Source organism: Miniopterus schreibersii (assembly GCF_964146895.1).
Source record: "Miniopterus schreibersii genome assembly, chromosome: 3".
In the NCBI taxonomy this organism is placed as follows: domain Eukaryota; kingdom Metazoa; phylum Chordata; class Mammalia; order Chiroptera; family Miniopteridae; genus Miniopterus; species Miniopterus schreibersii.
In genome coordinates, this window is record NC_138103.1 from 46,173,316 (window position 1) to 46,192,881 (window position 19,566).

At 41.8% G+C, this 19,566-nt stretch overlaps 1 protein-coding gene across 2 annotated transcripts in view; it reads left to right on the forward strand.

Annotated features, from left to right (window-relative positions):
- The window catches only part of EFNA5 (ephrin A5), a 266,681-nt gene that overhangs the window by 89,749 nt on the left and 157,366 nt on the right, over nt 1-19,566 (forward strand). The window lies entirely within an intron of this gene.

Here is a 19,566-nt window from a genome sequence, read left to right on the forward strand (position 1 = left end):
AAGTGCTGTTTTTCACCTCTCAGATCTTTTTGATTAACCACTTGTTATACTTATACCTCCAGACCCTGATCAAAGAAAAACTCCGTTTTTATTCTTTCTTACATTGGAAGAGTTAATATGAAAGAACCTCATGCATTGTCAGGAAATGGTTAGCAAAGCAGAGCAAGTGCCCTCTGCTGCGGCTCTTTACCATATTAGACAGGGATGTCCTTCAGCATCTTTGGTGACGATGGGCATACATCAAATTGAGAACAGCGGCATGTAGTGAGTTTAGCACAACTGCATTTTTTAATATGTAAGTAGGCTTAGGTTTTTATCTCCCTCATCTTAAGCCCCCTCAAGATCAAACTCAGGCAAGCATTCACATCCACAATTGAATCTCACCAGCCTTTTTCTTTAAGTTAACATTAGTTCAAACTCTCCCCACTGCTTCTGTCAATAGATCTTTTAAAGGCAGGCATTAGAGTTAAGTTTGCCTTAGTCTTTTTTTCCCCCCTTCCACAGCTTCAGGCCCAAGGGCTCCTTTTAATAGGCATTAGTTAAGGCCCAGAATTGAGTAGACATTTGTGAAGGAGACTTGAAGTTTGGAACAGAATTGGCCTTTATAGTTTTTCCATGGGGGGAAAAATCTTCTTATGAGAATAAAGGCTGCCTGCTAATCTGCTACCATCTGGAGAATGGAGAAGCGAGAGGTGGTTGGCACCAGGTCACATCTCTTATGTAAACTGTCAAATTCTTTTCATATTAATGGCATATTGAGCTTAATCTAAAGGGGTTTGGTGTCAGTGAGAGCTTATTTATTGATTTTTTTTTTTTTTTGTGCAAGGGAGGGGTCTTAGTATTGTCACAATAGGAGAAAGACACTTAGTATCTAAAATAGAGGTTTTGATTTATGAAGGGCTTGTCTTCATGCTACATGTTGCTTACTGTTTAGTGATGTTTGAAGCCATGAGTGAAAAATCCTCAGTTCTTCTAAGCAATTCTTCTTCTACCTGACCTTATTGAAGAAAGTTTGAATACATCTTAAATTCAATAGGAAGGCCTATTGGTAGCTATCATGCTTATCCCTACACCTACAATAAAGCAACAGTGAGGTTAAGATTCTGGTTTTCTTATAGATGATTTTGCACATATGTGCAGGTGAGTATAAATACAGATGTGCATTTTTGTGCTTTAGGGTATAATTGAACAGCTGAAGTTGCCCCAAGTGTTCTGAGGCTGCTGTTACCGGAGTGGTAAAGAATGAAAACCCCTTACTTTTTGACTACAAAACCTTTAGCCTCCTGCGAACACAGGGCCAAACAGCTTGCGAATGTCTTGACAGCTCTATTCAAAACGGAAGCTTTTTCCCCAAACTGGTACCAATTGATTTTGTTCATTCTAAAACTGTTCTGCTCTTCCCTCTTATAAATAAAAATAGACCCATACACTCACTTTCTGGCCTTTTGATAGGTAAAGGTTGAACTCTCTCAACCTCAGTATGGAAGCCCAAATAATCATGTTATCCCAGGGATAGACATCTATATAGTACTAGCTCAAAAAGTGTTGAATAAAAGCCACTTTCGTATTATATATTATCTACGTAGAATATTTTGGCAAAGACAGGTCTGACAGTCAATAAACGTTCATTGAACAAGTCAATAAAAGAATGACTACAAACCCTCCTTTTACCTGTACCGTGAAGAAATAAAACCTAAACATTTCAGCAAGGAGGGTTAAATAAAGAACAGGCGCTGAGATTTCCAGCATTTGGACATTCTTTTCAAATTCTGAACTAAGAACATGTGCCCTTGGGGTCTGTATTCCACCGACACTTCTTACCCCACTGGTTTCATATGTAAACTAGAAAATGAAAACCGGACCAAATGACCCAAAGGAGATGAAGCATGTTTGTTTGGCCCATTATATTTCTCTGCTCACGCCTAGATGCCTTGCCTGCTCTGTCCCCAGTGTTTGAAGTTGCGAGCTGGGAACAGACAGGAGATTGAGGTCCCAGGGAGAAGCCAAGTTCAGCCTGAACTAGTGAACTCACTGAGACTAAGGGCAGATAAAGTGAGCTAAAGAGACTCAAGTGTGGCATTTGTGCCAGTGGGGGAGAGACCCACCCGGCCTTTACAGACAGGTTTCTCCCTGGTTGTCTTGGCGAGTGGAGCGTAGCTGAATGTTCTGGCAGCTTTCCTTAAAGTAAGTGTCCCCAGTTGATGGCAGTGGGAATGAGTTTACACACTAGTCCGTGTTACATAGGATTTTCTGCCAAAGGCACTGAGTACTATGATTCTGTGGGGAATCCTTGCAGGGAACCGTGGGCTGATATTACAAAACATCAGGGTAATTTTGTAAGAGCCCAACAGCAAAAGAAATGAAAAAGAATTAGGTGAAAAAGAAGGGGAGCGAAAAGGTGGGGGGAACATGAAAATGCCTGTGTGTATAGTAGCATCATGTAAAAGAGAAGCAGTAGGAATGCAAAACTGATTTTAGTCTTATATTTTGTTGGCAATAAGTTCTGCCTTAATGTTGGAATGCATTTGAATCCGGTGTTGCAATGTCATGTGCTAAGGATTTAAATAATTACTATTAAGAATGTCATCATAAACTCTTGCCTTTAAAGGGATAGTCCAGATTTCCTCCGGTGATCATGCACTGTATATGCGAGTGACTTAGAGTCTTTTTACGGTGGGGTCCCTTGTTTCCACCCTCCTTCCCTCCCAACCCCCAACTTTCTAAACTCACAGGCAAAACAGCAATCAGGGTCATATTCATTCTTTTCAGCCTGCTTGGAATTTATCTGACTGCAGAGAACCGTGACTGGACAAAGATTGTGGCTTTGGGCGGTGACTGCTATGACGGGACCTTTTGCTCCCTTTGTGTGCTTTACAAGGGACTCGCTCCGCCAGAGCTCCGTGCCCCTTGCCTGCCTTATCCAAAGAGATCTGTGGGCTGCCTGGAGCTGGACCAAGAGGCGGAGTTCAGCACGGCAGCCAGCAGGGGGTGCCCTTGCCAGATAAGAACAGGTTTTTCTGTGCCAGAGCAGCTCAAATCACATTTTCTGCCAGGCTGTCCTTTTTTTAGTCAATGTGGTTTGAGATTTGACCCCAGGAGCATCTAATTTTGCCCTCAGGTCCCAGTCCACACCTGTATGACTGTGCCGTCCACATTGCTGTTTTCAATTTCTTTTTGTTGTTAACAGTAGGCTCTGCTTTGCCATAGCTGCTGAATGGTCACCTTTTTACTTAGAAATTGGAGAGGTTTTCTTTCCCTCTCTCTGTATCTCAGGTCAAGCTGAAGAGCACAGTCACCTGCAGGGAACAGGACGGAGTGTGTTCATTGAGCGTGTTGCTGTTTTACATGACCTAACCATAAAGGAATGTCTATGGGAAAGGAAAAACCTGTTTCATAACGCAGTGCAAAGCTTTGTTTTCTCTCGTCAGGGTGACAGCCCTTTGGTTCCTGCCAGTGGGTATGCGGTGGGAAGGTGGGGGGACTGGGTCATGAGAATTCCACGGGCTGCTGATCGCTCACTCTACAGCCCTTTGGGCGGGAGGGTACTGTCTGGTTCCGTGTGGCTCAGTACAGTACTTATTTCAAAATGCCCAAACCTGTGTGATTAGCATTTTACTCTTTAAAAAAGGATGACCCTTGGCAATTTAAAGTAGCTTCAGCATAGTCCAGTGGGAGGGGGCGATGTGAGGGAGCGTTTTGTTTCTTGAGACTTGGATTCCGTGTGCTTGTGGACTGGGCTGTGCTGGGTAACGCTGTCCCCGGACCATCTGCCCAGGGGAAGTTCCTGGCGCACACCCGGGCTCGTTCCCACGATGTGGTGCTTCGTGACTGAGAGCCTTTTCTTGGATGCCTGCGCCACTAGGTTCCTGTGCCCTCTGCCCCATGGTGGATTGCACGCGGCCCTGCTGCTGGCGACGGGAGCGCGGGGCGCTCCCAGCAGGTGCCGGTGCTCCGCATGTGCTTCTGTGCAGGCCCCTAAGCTGTCTTCCTCACTCGCCCACAGGGCCCCGACCCTGCATCCTCGGCTCCCAGTCCTTGGATTAGTCCTCAAGCACCTGCAAGTACTGATGCACTGTCTCGTGCATTTTAAAAAAAACTCTGTGCAACAGGTACCCCCAAGGAGGAATGGGAAACCACTGAGCTCACACGTTAGTTGGCCTACAGAAGTTTGGGTGCTGTGATTCTGTTTTGGTTTATTTTTAACAGAAGCTACTTATGCAATAGCAGCAGTTTTCTTTGTTTTAAGCCCCTTGTAAGTAACTCTGTGACATTTCAGATGTCTGAGGACATAGAATCAAAGCTCTTACTATCTGTTGGGTCTTATTTTGCTCACACAAATGGACCTGTGTCAGCAAGTCGTGTGCAAAATAGGGATCTAAAGTTGAAAATTTTTTCTTTGAGAACTGATGTTTATTTTCTGCCCTCTTTTTCTACTATTAACAAAATTACTCCCTTTTCATTTTAAAAGTCATCTTTGGAAGCTGTCTTTCCCAGACCCTCATTGTTCCTGAATTACGTTGTGAATCCATTTGGACACCAACCAGGAACTTGCTATAATTGCTCACACGCAAGTAAAAGCTTTCCCTGTGTATTAATTAGTTGATACAAGGGATTAAGATGATTACATGAAAGGCATTGCTGCTTCCCTCTGAATAGTCAGACCAAGGTGGGTGCCAAGGCATCATTTGATCCCATTTACTCAGCATGTTCCCTTGATAAAGGCACAGAATCCGAACAGTGAGGTTTCCTGAGGCTGCAGAATGTGGGGATCATTTGGATTCACTCTTTCTGTTGATGTGAAATGTGGGATATTAATCAAGGCTAATTACATGCACTGGGTTTGGAACACACTGAAGGCCAGTTCGGGGCATGGTTCTCTATGTAATTACCGACTTTAAGGTACCAGGATAATTACCAGAAATTAGAGGCCCTTGCTTTACGGCTCTTGCTTCTCAAAATGTGGAAACAGTTTCTTTCACCATTAGGAGATAGCTCTCTGCTCAGAGTTCACTGTTAAACAGATATAACCAGCTTTTAAGTAGGCCTTGGTTATGCTACGCCAAGTTTCTGGAGTCAGGGCAGTAATCCAGATAGTTCTGGCCTACTTTTCTCCCTGCCAGAGACCTTCTAATGTTTGAATTCAAAGTAAAAGTTAGTATATATTTGAGTAGGGAGAGGAATTCACTGGCTTTTTCTAGCAGGCCACTTTTTCTAGTATTATATATTTTTTAAAAAAGGTTAACCGGCAGTTCTTTCTGTTAATAAGTTTAATACCACACTTTTTACTTGGAAACATTAGTGTATTGTCGCTTCACAGTCTGTGAGTGTCTGAGAGTATAGCTGCCACTTTTTCGGAGCTACCTTGTATCTTGAAGGCTGGAGCATCCACCATAGGGAGGGGCTTGAAGGTTCACCCTCGGAACAAAAAGCTCCAAAGTCCAGGTCCTTGTTCCCGGGCTCCTCTAACTGTGAGGGTGCAGGTGTGTGGACTAAACTTGCCACTCTGATTTCCCTGCCCAGAACTTGGAGTCCAGAGTGAGAGACACAGGGCCTCGTGGGCACTTTAGAGCTTTCTCCATTGACAGGGACCTTCTTTGTCTGCTGATGGGGTAGGAGTGGCAGGAGGGTCTGGAGTCCAGCTCAGTAGAGAGAGTTCTAGAGTGACCAGGGCCATTAGTTCCAGTGGCTGAATTCTTAGGCTTGGGCCATTTCCTTCTAATCTAACAGTAATTTTATTAGACACTCTGTTTTCTTTCGGGAAACACCACTTATGCTTAAGGTCACTGGAGGTAGCTTCTGTTCTGTGAGCATGATTGTGTCTTTATGCCCACATTGGAGTTAATGTGCTAAGTGTAGATTTAATTATACATATGTACAGATACCTATGATGCCATAAAACACACATGCATACTTTGGGTGTATATATGTGTGTGTTTATCAAGGAAAGGGCTTGGTCTCCAGGCTAGAAAGAATCGGGGTGGGAGAAACTAGGGATTTTTAAAAAAAGAAATAAAAGCCATATTTTGGCCATCCTGACATTTCAGAACCAGCTCCCATCATAGATCTATTGTTAAATCTGGAAACCGAGATGGATTTTTACCCTTAGTTTTACCTTTTAATTGTTTTATCCCCCCAGTGCTGCTGTGGGCAGCATTTCCCCATTCCTTCTCCTCACTGCTCGCCTCAGCGCGTCCCCCGGTAGGACTTTGCAGGCTTTGCTCCAGCCCAGCCATCTCTTGGTTCCTTCTTGGCCCTCCCATGGGTTCTTCTCTCCCAAGATCATTACCTTTCCTCTCTCTCTTCTCTCCTGCTCTTCCCTCCCCTATAGGAAGGTACATGTATATATTGTTATCCATGGATATATATGCATATATGCAGAGGGGCATATGCATGTTTGTATAAAACTTAAATGTAAATATTAGAAACACTCTTCTTTCCAAGCCACGTGCTGCCTGGCCTGAGAGCTCACATGTTCAGTGCTCAGTTTTTTAGCGAGGCCTAGAAATTCCACAGAGACCTCCACCTACATACTTTCTGTCTGTGTTCTTCAGGGAACCTGCTTTTGGTATTTTAAGGTTAATGGTCCTGTTATCCTTGTGAAATTGTAGAGCCTGCCTCTGGAACTCTGTGTGGGAGTGTCCCTCTCAGGAGCCTCCTGGCTCTTGGTTTCAGGCATCCCAGCCTGGGGCAGACGTGGGGCGGGACGCTTTGTCTCATACTCGGCTGAGCTGGTGTGGGGGGTCTCTCCCTTTTCCAGAGCAGACACGTGATGTGTTCCGGGCCTGGGGTCTGATTATATGCACACACATGTATGTGTACACACACCTTCCCCTTCTAGCAGGAGGGTAAGCCCAAGGTCGTAGAAGTAAATGAGCAAAAGTGGAAGCCGGGGTTGTTGTGTTTTTTTTTTTTACATTATTCCCTGAGGCTCGCTCATATATTCTCGTAAAATTCATATACATTTTTTTCTTCCTTGCATTTTAAAGATTTATTTCATCTTTGGCAATACAGAAAGGAAGCGGAATTTGGTCTGTGGGGACTTTTTTGTACAGAATATCAGTGACATCATGCAATGACCAGGGTCCTGCTTTTTAGTAAAGGACACAGGGAAGATTATACTACACACAGGACAACTCTCTCATCCTGTTGATGTCAAATAATGTGTGTCTAGTTTTAAGTTCTTTTAAACATTTTGTAAATGTTCAAGTAGGCTATTGAATAGAATTTTGTGGATTTTTTTTTTTTAGTAAATATTTTAAGGTATCAAATTTAAATGAGAACTTAAAAAGGGAAACTGGAGTAAGCAGGTCATTGGGGACACTAAATTTTTTGCTGTCTTTATGTTTTTAAGGATTAGCCACGATTAAGGGAATCACAAAGGCTTGCATTGAGGGATGGATTCGGAAGTATTTCTTACATAGTAAGAATAAGGAATTTGATCAATATGCCCTGCCTTAATACTTTCACACTTCTGTAAACATAATTGGAGACCCAAAGCTGAAAACTCGAGCGATATTGCAGGCGGCGCTTATCGCCCGCCTCTCCCCCTGCGGTTGATAAACGTTGACGGATGGGATTTGAAAGGCAGCCAGGAGTCCCTTCTGTGCGTGTGATGTCGGTAACGCTGCAGTCCTTTTGGGCGCCCCCCTTGTGAAGATCTACATATGCGTGACCTGGAATGCAGCATTTAGGAATTTGCTTACGTGTGTTAAAATATCATTAACAAAAGCATGGGAGATGATAGCTGTGTTTTGTGTTTTTAAGCCCGACTGTTTTTATCGTTTTTATTCCAAGCTGCTTTTAGCAAGCTGGAAACCATCCCCACTGACACAGCCCTTTTTCCTTTACATTTGAACTTTCCTGGCAGAAATGGCTTGTCGATAGAGTCCAAGCGAGTTCATTCCCTTTGTGTGTGGAGAATTAGACCCATGAATGCCACAAATTAATCAAATGTAAGTCCAGAATAGGAGGCTCTCACCCACTAACGTGACTGTGAAAGCTGCTTTGAGTAAGAGGGAAAGGACCTATCAAATATACATGAAAAATCGTGAGTTTATGAAGGCCCAGGGATTGTTGGGCTTGACTGGACCTGCATGCCACCACTCAGGGGGCTAGCAGCGGAGGGTGGGAGTGGGAGGACCACCAGCCCAGGAGGTGGGGTTTTCTTTTTTAAAATGATCTTCTTCCATTGAGAGGAGCTTCTGGGAATATCAGTGAGCCCCTTGCTGAGGCAGGGTTGGAGGTCAGAGTGCAGGGCCAGCTGCCGGCCTTCCTGCGGGACAATAGCAAGGCCCTTCTGTACCTATGACAAAAGGATATTCCCAGCCAGTGTTTTTGGGCACTGAATGAAACGGCAGTTAAATTAAAATTATGCAGCATCATGTAAAATTAACCTTTTCGCCTCCCTCCTCTTTCTCAGAGTTGAAAGTTGATCGATTCTGCTCTTTCCTGGTGCCATTCACCTCTTTTGTGATTTACAGAACTTTAATCGTTTAGCCACTAAAGTTTTAAGACTTATGCCCCATTTAACACAGAAAAGAATGTGATAGAGAAAAAAGTTCCCTTGAGGTTTTTTTGTATTTAATATACCTAGTATTATTTAGCTTCTATAAATTGGAAAAATACCTGTTTCTAAGTGGACATAAATTATATATTAGGTGCATCAAGGTTTTTAGGCAAAGGACTAAAACATAATTAGCAATCTAGTAATGCCAGTGAATTAATTTTATACCCACAGGTATTGTTTCCCAGAGAAACATTAAAGATAAAATCTTGAACTCCTATGAAAATATTAACAAGAATTACCTAAGTATTCTGAGATGCTCCAAATCTGGATTTGATATAAATGTAATTTCTGTAAACATAAACAGATGAAATATGAGAAGTCCTAATATTAATGTAAAAACAAAATGAAAACTTGGCGTTTAAGTCCCATAGCATAGCTGTGTGTACTGTTTTCCTGACTCTCTCGATAAAATTGAAAGTTACCCATAAAAATACTCCTCTGAAGTCTTTTCAGTTTGTATTTTTTGTTCCTGGTGTGGTTTGAATCTCATATTGTGTTTATTTTTCTTCATTCTCTTTGTCCTCACTCTGAAACCACAGAAGGTTTTCAGTGGAAAGGAGAGCATTGTATCCCACTTGCCGGTCGGTGCCAATTTGTTCCAGTGTGGCCTTTGTGGCTTTCGGTTGGAATGATATCATATTATTGGCCTTCGCATTTGCCAGAATAGTTCCACTTTTCCATCTCTTAGTACCAGATTCCGAAAAGGTCGCACACAACTTACCTAATGGCCAAGCACACATGCTGAGGGGCGTGTGGTTTCTTGGGAAGGTGCCTGGGAGTGGAAGGCTGGGCTTTTCCTGTTCCTTCATTACCGTCAACATTTATGGAAGCCCTCCTGCTGGAGACGTCTTAGACAGTGAATGGTGGGCATTTATTATCATGTATCCATAGCACATTCATAGTTAGTCCGAAACCTGAGAAAGGACCCTCGAGAAACCAGAAGAGGGCAAGGATCAGGGTGAGAGGCTCTCCTCGAACCTGCCGAGATCATTACTGATGATGCTGTTAGGAGACTAGATTGGACTGTTGTGTGAGGAACAGTGTCAGATCAGAAAACTAATCAGAGCAAATAAGAGTATCCCAACTGTGGTTTTAACCATCTTTTCCTTCATCATGTGACATTTGATAGACATTTACTTTGTGCCTGTAGTATGAGTTAGATACTTTTGGGACCACAATGCAGTTTATATCCTAATAATGGGAACAGGGCTAGCAGACATCATCTAGTAATAGCAGGACTAATATAATGAATGCCGTCAAATATGTATCACATGCTGTTGGGATTTAAAGGAAGGGGAAGTCTCATCTGCAGGGGCGGTCAGGAAGGGTTTCTTAGCAGAAATGGGTGTGAAGTGTTCAGATTTTGAATCAGTGCAGAATGGAGGGAAGGTTAGAAGCCGGGACAGAGACTCAAAGGTCTGCCTGCCGCTGTCACTCATCAGGCCACTTCGCCTGGAGCATCTTCAAGAAAATAGTTTACTCAGGACACTCGGGTAAACAGACCCAGCTGTTCAGGGCTGGGAGCAACAGATCCTGCAGCATATCCCTCTCCAATCCCCCAGGGGCCTCTCAGCCCCTGTCCCACCCCCTCTCCTTAGCAGAGGAGAGAAATCTCTCCAGGAGTGCAAAGCTTTTGGAGCCCGGTAGTTGAGATGCTGGGGCTGGAGCATGGTGGAGGTGGACGGTGACCCACTGAGAAAGTCCTCGAATGACATTTGATAAACGTTGTGGGGATCTCCAACGACTTTTGAGCAGGACTGCGATATTTTCAGAATTGTGCTTTGGAAAGAGGAATCTTGTAGGGAGAGCCGGGACGTAAAAAGCCTAGTTAGGAGGCTGCTTCAGTAGTGCAAGAAAGGGATATGAGTGTGGATATAGGTAGACTCCGGGGAAAGAAAAGAAAGTGTGTCCCAAAGCTTGGAAGAGAAGACATGTGGTGTGGAATTGTTCAAAATAGGAAAATAAAGGATCTCTGTTTAAAAGATTTCATCATTAAGAGAATGAACTGTTAATTAAGCCCCATTTTGTCAAAGGAGTTTAAATCTTTCTCTTTTTTGCCATAAAGACTTGGGTACCTCTTTAAGAAAACATTTGCATTCATCACATGACATCATCATATGGTCGCAGAGCCGGAGGGCAATTATTTTCATATCCCACTGACTTTTCTGCTGGTTTGTGAATCCACTGAAAATGAGGCCTTTCCCCTCACATTTTTACAGCACAAACAGTCAGCCCAGTAATTTAATGCTGGTTCTTCCAATATAAATATTACATTATGGGTATAATTTCCCATTATTACCACAAGAAATTATCTGGATGCTAAGAATAATTCGGCTTTATAAGGTCATACACCAATATATTCTTTCCAAACCAAAACATAAAAAAATGTAAAGGGAAGCTGTTCTTTCCATTTTATTTCTTGTACTAGATTAAAAATTTTCTTGATGGAGGAGTCGGTCTTCTGAACAGTGGGGACTCAATACAAGTTGTTACTGTGGTCTGGTGAGAGCCTACCATGCATTTTGAAAATTGTTTTGTGTTTTTTTAAAAATTCTGATGCTTACTTCTTATAGAATTCATTCATAACTTTGTCTAATTCCGTTTCTTAGCCATGAGACCAGAGTAGATTACAACAATTATATTCCAATTTTGATTTCAAGTCCAAATCTGTTATAGAAATTGTGTATGTGTGAGAGCGAGAAGTAAGAGGGAATGGAAAGTGAGAGAGGAAGAGCAAGGGGAGCTAGATAGAATGATAAATGAAAATCTGAACAGGCAGGCTTCGTCTTGCTGGTATTAATTTGGTAAATTATCCATAATTTATTAGAGCTTGAAAACATTGTGGCAAAATTTTTTGCCCTGTCAGTAATGAATTGCTACATCATTAATTTTGTCAAGGGATCAAGAAACAACATTGCTGAGCTCAGAAAATTCCTAGCTGAATACAGTTTCGTCTGAAGCACCGGTATGGTTAGTGAAATTCAGCAGTGAATCCACAGGACTTTGTTTCTAGACATGGGGAACGCTTCCCTCACTGGTGGCCAGGACACGGCTGCCAAGGGTGGCAAGACGTGAAGACCTCGGGGGGAAGGAGGCTGCGTGGTCCCCACTGCCGTGGGTTCCTTGGGTTTCCCTTTACCACCATTCTGGGCCTCGTGACATATGTCTTCAGCCTGGGGAGAGGGTTGGCTGAGGTAATGGCATATATTGATATCTTTTAACTTAACTTCCAAGTATATTTTGAAGCTGTAGGTGAAAAAGATGTATCTTTAAAAAGGATCAGTTGAAATTAAGATTATAAAAGAGGTCAGAAACTTAGATGAGAATATTTTAGGGAGAATATAGTGGAAAAACCCAGAATATCTATTTAAGCATTAAATTTGGCTTTTAGTTTCCTGGTGGCTATGGGAAAAGGGAAACCTTATTATTTATATAGTTGTCATTTTCTAATGACCAAAGGCATTTGTCACAGGACTCTTAATATAAATGGTACCAGGTGGGATTGCAGAGTTTCCTTTCAGTTTTGTAAATTCTATTTTATGGCTATATCTTATTAATGACCCCTTAAGACCAAATTCATGGCTCTGAATCATAACTCAGAACACATTTTCGTAGGCAAGGTAGGTCGCAGTTTAGAGCGCCGAGATTGTCCAGTTGTGCTTATTAATTTGATCTTCTGGCCTGAAAAGGGATAGAGTTTAGGGAACCTAGAAGAGGGAACAGGGATTATATCTCTTGTACTTAGTTCATCTATTTAATGCTTCACCAAGGAGTAGTTAATAGACAGTTACATTTTCTTAGGTGCTTAAAGCATCTATTCTTTATTGGTTGAAAAAAGAGCACAGTCTTAGAAACCCGATGCAGAGGCCGTACTTGCGGACAGAACCACAGACCCCGCCATGCCCCTTAGAGCGCGGCTGCTGCCTCCTGGCTGCCTCCGGGAGCCTCGGGCAGGGAGCCGTTAGGAAGGCCGTGGCCTGTCCCTGCAGTACCACATGGAGGGAGGCTTGTTGGGGCCTCGGGCAAGGAGAGGAGTCCAATTCTTACCTAATCCCTGTTTTGACAGATGAAGAATCTGATATTCAAGGGCATTGAGCCACACATCCATGTCACTCATCTAGGTAGCTGCACATGCAAAACCAGAGTGTATAAAAATAAATCGCTTGGCTTACATTTCTGGCCAGTCCAAAGGTGAGCTCCCTTCAAAAGGCAGGCAGGAGATACACAAGTTGTTCAGGAGAAAGACGTACTAGTGGGTAATATTAAAGGTGTGAATATAGGAGTAATCAAAAATTTAAGAACTGGGTATTTTCACATGTGTCTACACAAAGAGCCAAATTCACCTGCGCTTAATGATGGACACTACATCTTTTGGGCTCTTGAACCTAATTCCAGTGTGTAGGTTCACACCAACAAGGAATTCTCAGACACCTCCTGAGTGTCTTACAGTTCAGCTCAGTTCTGACAGTATCTACGTGGAGATCACATCAGATTCCAGAGGTGGAGGGCTTGGTCGCACAAGGCTGATTACCGCCCCCACCGCCTCCCGCCCCCACTTTCGATGGCAGTCGCAAACCCAGGTAGTCACCTGTACTTCTTCTGGTTGACTGATGATAAACCAGAGGTTCCTATGACCTCCTCCTTAGGTTCAGTTAATTTGCTAGAGCAGCCCACAGAACTCAGAGAAACATTTTACTTAAAAATCACCTGTTTATTATAAAAGGATATAACTCAGGGACCACCAGATGAAAGAGATGCATAGGGCAGTGTAGGAGAAAAGAGGGGGAGCTTCAAAGCTCTTTGGGCATACCATTCTCTCCCAAATCTCTGCTTGTCCACCAGCCTAGAAGCGCTCTGAGCCTCATTCTTTCGGATTTTTATGGAGGCTTTATTACAAAGGCATGATTGATTAAATCATTGACCATTAGTGACTGAACTCAATCTCCAGCTCCTCCCCTCCCAGGAGGTTGTGGGTTCCAACCCTCTCATCGTACAGTTGGCTACGCTGGCAACCAGGCCCATCTTTGGGTGCTTTCCAAAAGTTACCTTATTAACATAACAAAATTATTTTTAATCACCCTCAATCCTTAGGAAATCTCAAGGGTTTGGGGAGCTGTGAGTCAGGAACCATAAAGGAAGACCAACTATATATGAGAAATGACCAAGTATATATTTTTCTTATAAGTCACAATATTGTACTATACAATACCTAAACAGAAGAGGAATGACTATATATTTTAAGTAAAATTTGAAAATCTTCATGTATTGGCTGATAAGCAGTATGTAAATTTTGAAGTTGGAAGTAATTCATTCTTTAGCTTTTCAATGTAAAGGCAATCTTTTCAATATAAACTTTCAGCATAAGACCCTTGAATCTTTAGTGTTGGAGCATTTGAGAAAATAGAGTATCTAGTTTTATATAACTACTCTAATACTCTTAGAATACCAGCATGTTTTACAGTAACAAGTTTGAGATAGAATCCAATATGAATATATTATCCTCACAGCAAACCTGTTCCTTTAGTCAATTTCTGAGCACAGATTAAGCAAAGCAATATATATGCACAATCCTTGTTTCAAAGTATATTCACTGTTCTCAGATTTGGAGGGGAGGCATTGAGAAAGAAGTATTTTTTAAAGCAAATAAACTCCCTAAAGAATAATTGCTCTTCTAGTGGCATCAATGTATATTTCAATATTTCTTTGCAGTGTAGTACATTCCTATTTTCTTTCAATAATTTTACTCCTAGCACCAGGATGGTTGCAGGAGGACTCCTTCCAGAGATGCAATGATTGACCTTTAAATAGCCCTATTTGAGACCATATTTTCCTTCAGAGAGAATATTAGTATTCTTTGGATTGTACATATTACTTAAAAAATTCATTTGTGTAGTTAAATGAACTTACAAACAGATGTAATCTTGTCTGTGTTAAATTTAAAGTTAAGACTCTGTCATGAATTACACTGTGGGGGGAAAACCATGAGGGGGCCCTTTAGAGAGTGCTGTGTACAAACACCATTATTGTCAAGAGGAATTCATTCATTCCATCGTGTTATGTTATTCTGTCAGTAAATACTCAGTGCTCATTATGGGCCTACCACTCTATTATATCCCAAGAGGCTGGCAAATAAATAAGACACCCTCAAGAAATGTACAATTTTTTTCTGTTCAGTGAGACAGACAGATAGGAAAGAGTTAAAGGATGGTTTAAACTCACAAGGAATGATCAGGAAATAAATTCCTTGACATCAGAAATCACCATAAAGGATTTTGGAGCAAGTGGACTAGAGCATGGCTGCAAAGGTGGTGGTGATGTTGGCAGAGACCTCCTTGTGGAGGCTGAGGGGAAGGAGCGCTCCTTTGGGAGCTGTGGCATCTGGCCCAGCCATGGCCATTCATGAGCCCAGAGATTTACTGAACCTTTTTCTGTGTCAATTCTTTCAAATGTGAGATTATCTCTAACATCTTTTCTTGCTATGTCATTTAGCACCTGTCTGGCTGTAGAATTCTCTTCATTTCTACCTTCAATCAATTTTTTGCTTAAACATAAAAATACCACAACATATACAAGGGAAAAAACAACCCTTATATAAACCAACTTTCTTTTGCTCTCTTTTCTGAGGTTCAGCCTAGATTCTTCTCCATAAATATTTCCCATTTAGAAAGAAATTCTATCAAGAGAACGCTGTACATTTAAACATATATGGCTTTCATTGTTGCATAATAACTGAGTTTGAATTGGATGATTTTCATTAATGAAAGGACAGGAAAATAAGTGAAGACATAATCAGGTCATAGCATTTGACCATTGTGACTTAACCTTCCCTTCGCTCTTATCTTCTAAAGCTCTGGCCTTGATATGGACAAAGAGCAATTTAAATCTTTTTCCTTTCCTATTCTTTTTCTAAGAGCAGCTTCAAATCGAAACCTCTAATAAAGAAAGGGATAATAAAATAGCAGGGAAAGTATAATGGGAATTATATTGACTCTCATAGAAGTTTTGAAAGAGAAATATATTCTCTTCCTTCAGCTCGGTAACAATATAATCATGGTATAATTTCTACTTTGCTCGACTCGGGACCATTTGGAAATCTTTAATGAATATAATCAGGTAGTAAGCATTTGAAAATTACTATTTCCTGAAAGCCAGGAAATTATTTGCTCAGTGTAAAATGCAAAAGAAAAGGGAAAAAGAAAAAAAAAATGCAGCTACATTTTTTTATTATTTTTTTAACAGCATAATCCATGTGTAATGGTGTGATGGAGTCAGAGGTGGGAGTTGATGCCTGAATTTTAGACTTGTCTGTGACTCTTGCAGTATATAAGCTTGGCTGAATCATTTAGTCTTTGGGGGGTCAGATTTTTTTAATGCAAAATAGTAATAATAATAATAACAGCAAGCATTTACATTTACCATGTGCCATGCACTGTTCTAAACCTCTCACATTTGATCACCTACTATTCCCAACAACACTATAGGGTAGGTACTATTATATGATTGCAATTTAGTTCTTAGTTTATCTTGTCTAACATTTAAATTAAATTATTTGAACCCAAGACTCTGATTGTATATCAATGCTTTGAACTACTATGCTTGACTGCCTTGTTATTTTCATCATTATTATGAGGCTGAATATTTTAATTATTCAAAGCTGAACACATGTCTAAGTATAGACGATAGTAACAAAACTTTGATACACATGCTGTTTTGTCTTTAAAGGAACTCTGGGCAAAGGTAGAAGGGTCTTTTTAAAAAAATCCCCGTTGTGCAGAGGAGAACCATAGCACACACACAGAAGAAAAAAGTGCTGGCAGAACGTGAAGAATCTCATAACCAACCAGGACTGAATTCACTTCTGTATGTGTCAAGGGACCAATATCATTATTTAGACCTGAGAAAGCAAAAGTAACTTCTACCACATTGCCCCAGGCGCCATAGCCTCTGAGTTCCTGTCCATGCTCAGCATTGGCCCCTGGGCTATGAAATCCTTAGGGTAGCATTTGGTTCAGATTCCTGCTAGGATGCCTGACCTCCCTCCTTGCCTCTCTCACCCCTTCTCATTTGGCAGATAGATGCTGGGCCCCTTCCACATACCAGGCACCAAGGCTAAAATGTGGCTGGTAGCAGACATGGCCGCTGCCCCTTTGTAGCTTACTGTTCAGTGGAGGAGGGGAACATTAAGGAAATAATCACACAAAGGGACATAAAATTATAAGTATACTAACAGTAATAAAGGAGAGAGATGCATGTGGTGACAGGAGGGAGATTTGGGACAGGAGCCTGAGGTTTGGGCCAAGGCAGTAATTTAATTTCTTCCTCAGTGTTCCAGCCTTGACATGAACAGTCTCCCACATAGTGACTAATTCAGGGCAGATGAAATATGCTGAAGAGATCTGAATACGATAAAAATTTTGATCAAAAAATGTCTTCCTGTGGATTTTCATTAGGGGAACGTGAAGTGGAGTGATGAATTGGCTTCATAAGGGACTTGGTTCAGGTAAAACTCCTCTCGCTGCTGACCACCAGATTTGAGAAATGTACTTCAGATGACTATTGTGGGGAAGGGAGTGGAGTTCCAGGTTGAAGGGTAGAAACTGTGAGCTGCCCCCCCCGGGGTGGCTCAGTTGGGGAGAGCGTCACCCCACGCGCCGAAGGGCTGCGGTTTGATTCCTGGTCAGGGCCCGTGTAGGAGGCAGCCCATCAGTGTTTCTCTCTTACATCGATGTCTGTCTGCCTATCTTCCCCCCTTTCATATCAATGAAAAACTTATCCTCTGGTGAGGATTAAAAATAAAGACAATGTGAGTTTTATTTTGCGCTTTATCACCAAATAACTATCTCGGGGTAAAATCTAACAAGACTTTTGTGACAATTAATAAAGAAGGTGTACATATAGCAGCTCCCGCAGTGCCCGGCACACGGGGAGTGCTGATGGAAGCTAGTGCTCCTTGTTACTAGCTGGTGTGGGAGAAGCCAGGTGGATTAAACATTGTGCAAGCGGGTATGGACAGTCTCCATAGGGATAGGATGTTTATCCACAAAAAGGGCGCTTTATGGTACGTGTGGGCCAAAGCGGCTATTGGGTTGACTTACCAAATAGGCAGTAGATGGTGTAGGGGTTCAGGAGAGGAATATTCTAGAGGGCGAGAAAGGTGTGAAGGGAGAACATAGGTGTGTCCAGCAGAGAAAATAAGTTGTCCAATTTCCTGACTGACTGATCTTCATGGAGCAGGATTGACTACTGGGCTGGAGGGTGACGCTGAACCGGGCCAGGACATTCACAGTACACCCCAAAGGAAGCTGTCCTTGTTTTCTTAGCCTCCTTCATGGCAGATGGGAAAGTAGAAAGAATACTATTGTTACTCTTTTTCTCGAATGGAGCTTTGCACTAAGTTGATATCATATAAAGAAGTTCCTTTCCATTATTTTTAGCTTGAGATTTAATGAAGAGTTGGAATAAAATCAGATTAGCTGCACCTACTCCCATTATGGAAGAATGTGTATATCTTACATCTAACTTTCAGCTATTAGCCATTCTTCTCATTCCTTTCTTCTGTCACAGGTTAATTAAACTCATGTTGTGGTCAGAGTTTACTTTATATGGCTGAGTGTTTAACATTCAGTTTTAAGATTACTAGATGAGAAGTAAAGGGGTAGGAATTCAGTGACTTTAATACTCAATTGTTATAGAATAAAATAATAATTTAGATATGTAAAAAAATACAAGAAAATCTCCATTCTCTTTCTATACATAAAATAACAAATAGGGACAGACACAAAGGCACTAAAAAAACCTTGAACTTGGGTAACTGCACAAACAGGATTACAAAGCTGCACATTGACTGACCAAACAGATTAATGGGTGATGTATATCTGGCTATCTCATGGTTCTGAAGGTGTACCAGAGCCAGATAATGAAATTGCCTGTCAGGTAATCTGATTTGAGAATTCCAGTCATCTGTGAACTGGTGTGTGGGCTAATAAGCCAAGAGTTTGCCAAGACTCATTATTTTTTAAGCTGCTCTACTCACTACATCTGCCTCTGCAGGATTGTGTCAGACAAAGTGTCCAGCACAGAGCAAAAGATGGGGAGCCGCGAGAGGGCCCAGGTTACAGACGTGACTTCAGCCCCACTCCAGACTGTGAAACATTGCTCAGTTGTTCGGAGCCCAGCTACGGAAACATGCAGCTGCTCGGGAGACGGCACGGTGACCTCAGTACCTCTCCACTGATAGATACTGCGACTGCTGAATCTCATAGCAGGTGTTCCTCCAAAGGTGTGCAGAGTGTAGGCCTTTGAACCTTGGCTCTGTGTATAGTAGCACTTGGACCTTGATATATAAGCTTTCTGAGACTCTTTTCCTATCTGCAAAGTATAGATAATGCGCCTTATTCATAGGGTTGTTGGGATTGAATTCATCTCACAGTATTTGGCACACAATTCTTGGTAGGTATAATCAGAGGATTAAATAGAGGACTCTGCACATTGCTGATAGTTTTATTTGCCTATCAGTTTCTTCCCACCATCTTTTTTTTTGAGGGGGGGTTGATTATAATTGTTTCCCTCTTCCACTTAATGTTTCCATGAGGATAAATAGAGAAACCTCACAGTTACTATTAGTATGTTTTTGTTTTATTAGGATCTTGCATGTATTATGCAAATATCAATGACATAAAAAAGTCATGGGCAGTAATACTACTATTATTTTGGTATAAGATTCAACTAGAACAGCCTGACCAGGTGTGGCTCAGCGGTTGAGCGTTGACCTAGGATCCAGACGATCGGGGTTCGATTCCCAGTCAGGGCACATGCCCGGGTTGTGGGCTTGATCAGTGACTCTCTCATCATTGATGTTTCTGTCTCTCTCTCTCCCTCTCCTTTCCTCTCTCTGAAATCAATAAAGATATATTAAAAAAAGAAAAATTCAACTAGAACATCAGAATGATAGGATTCTTAAAAAGGTGCTCAAAACTTTAATTATTTTTCTTTGTAATACA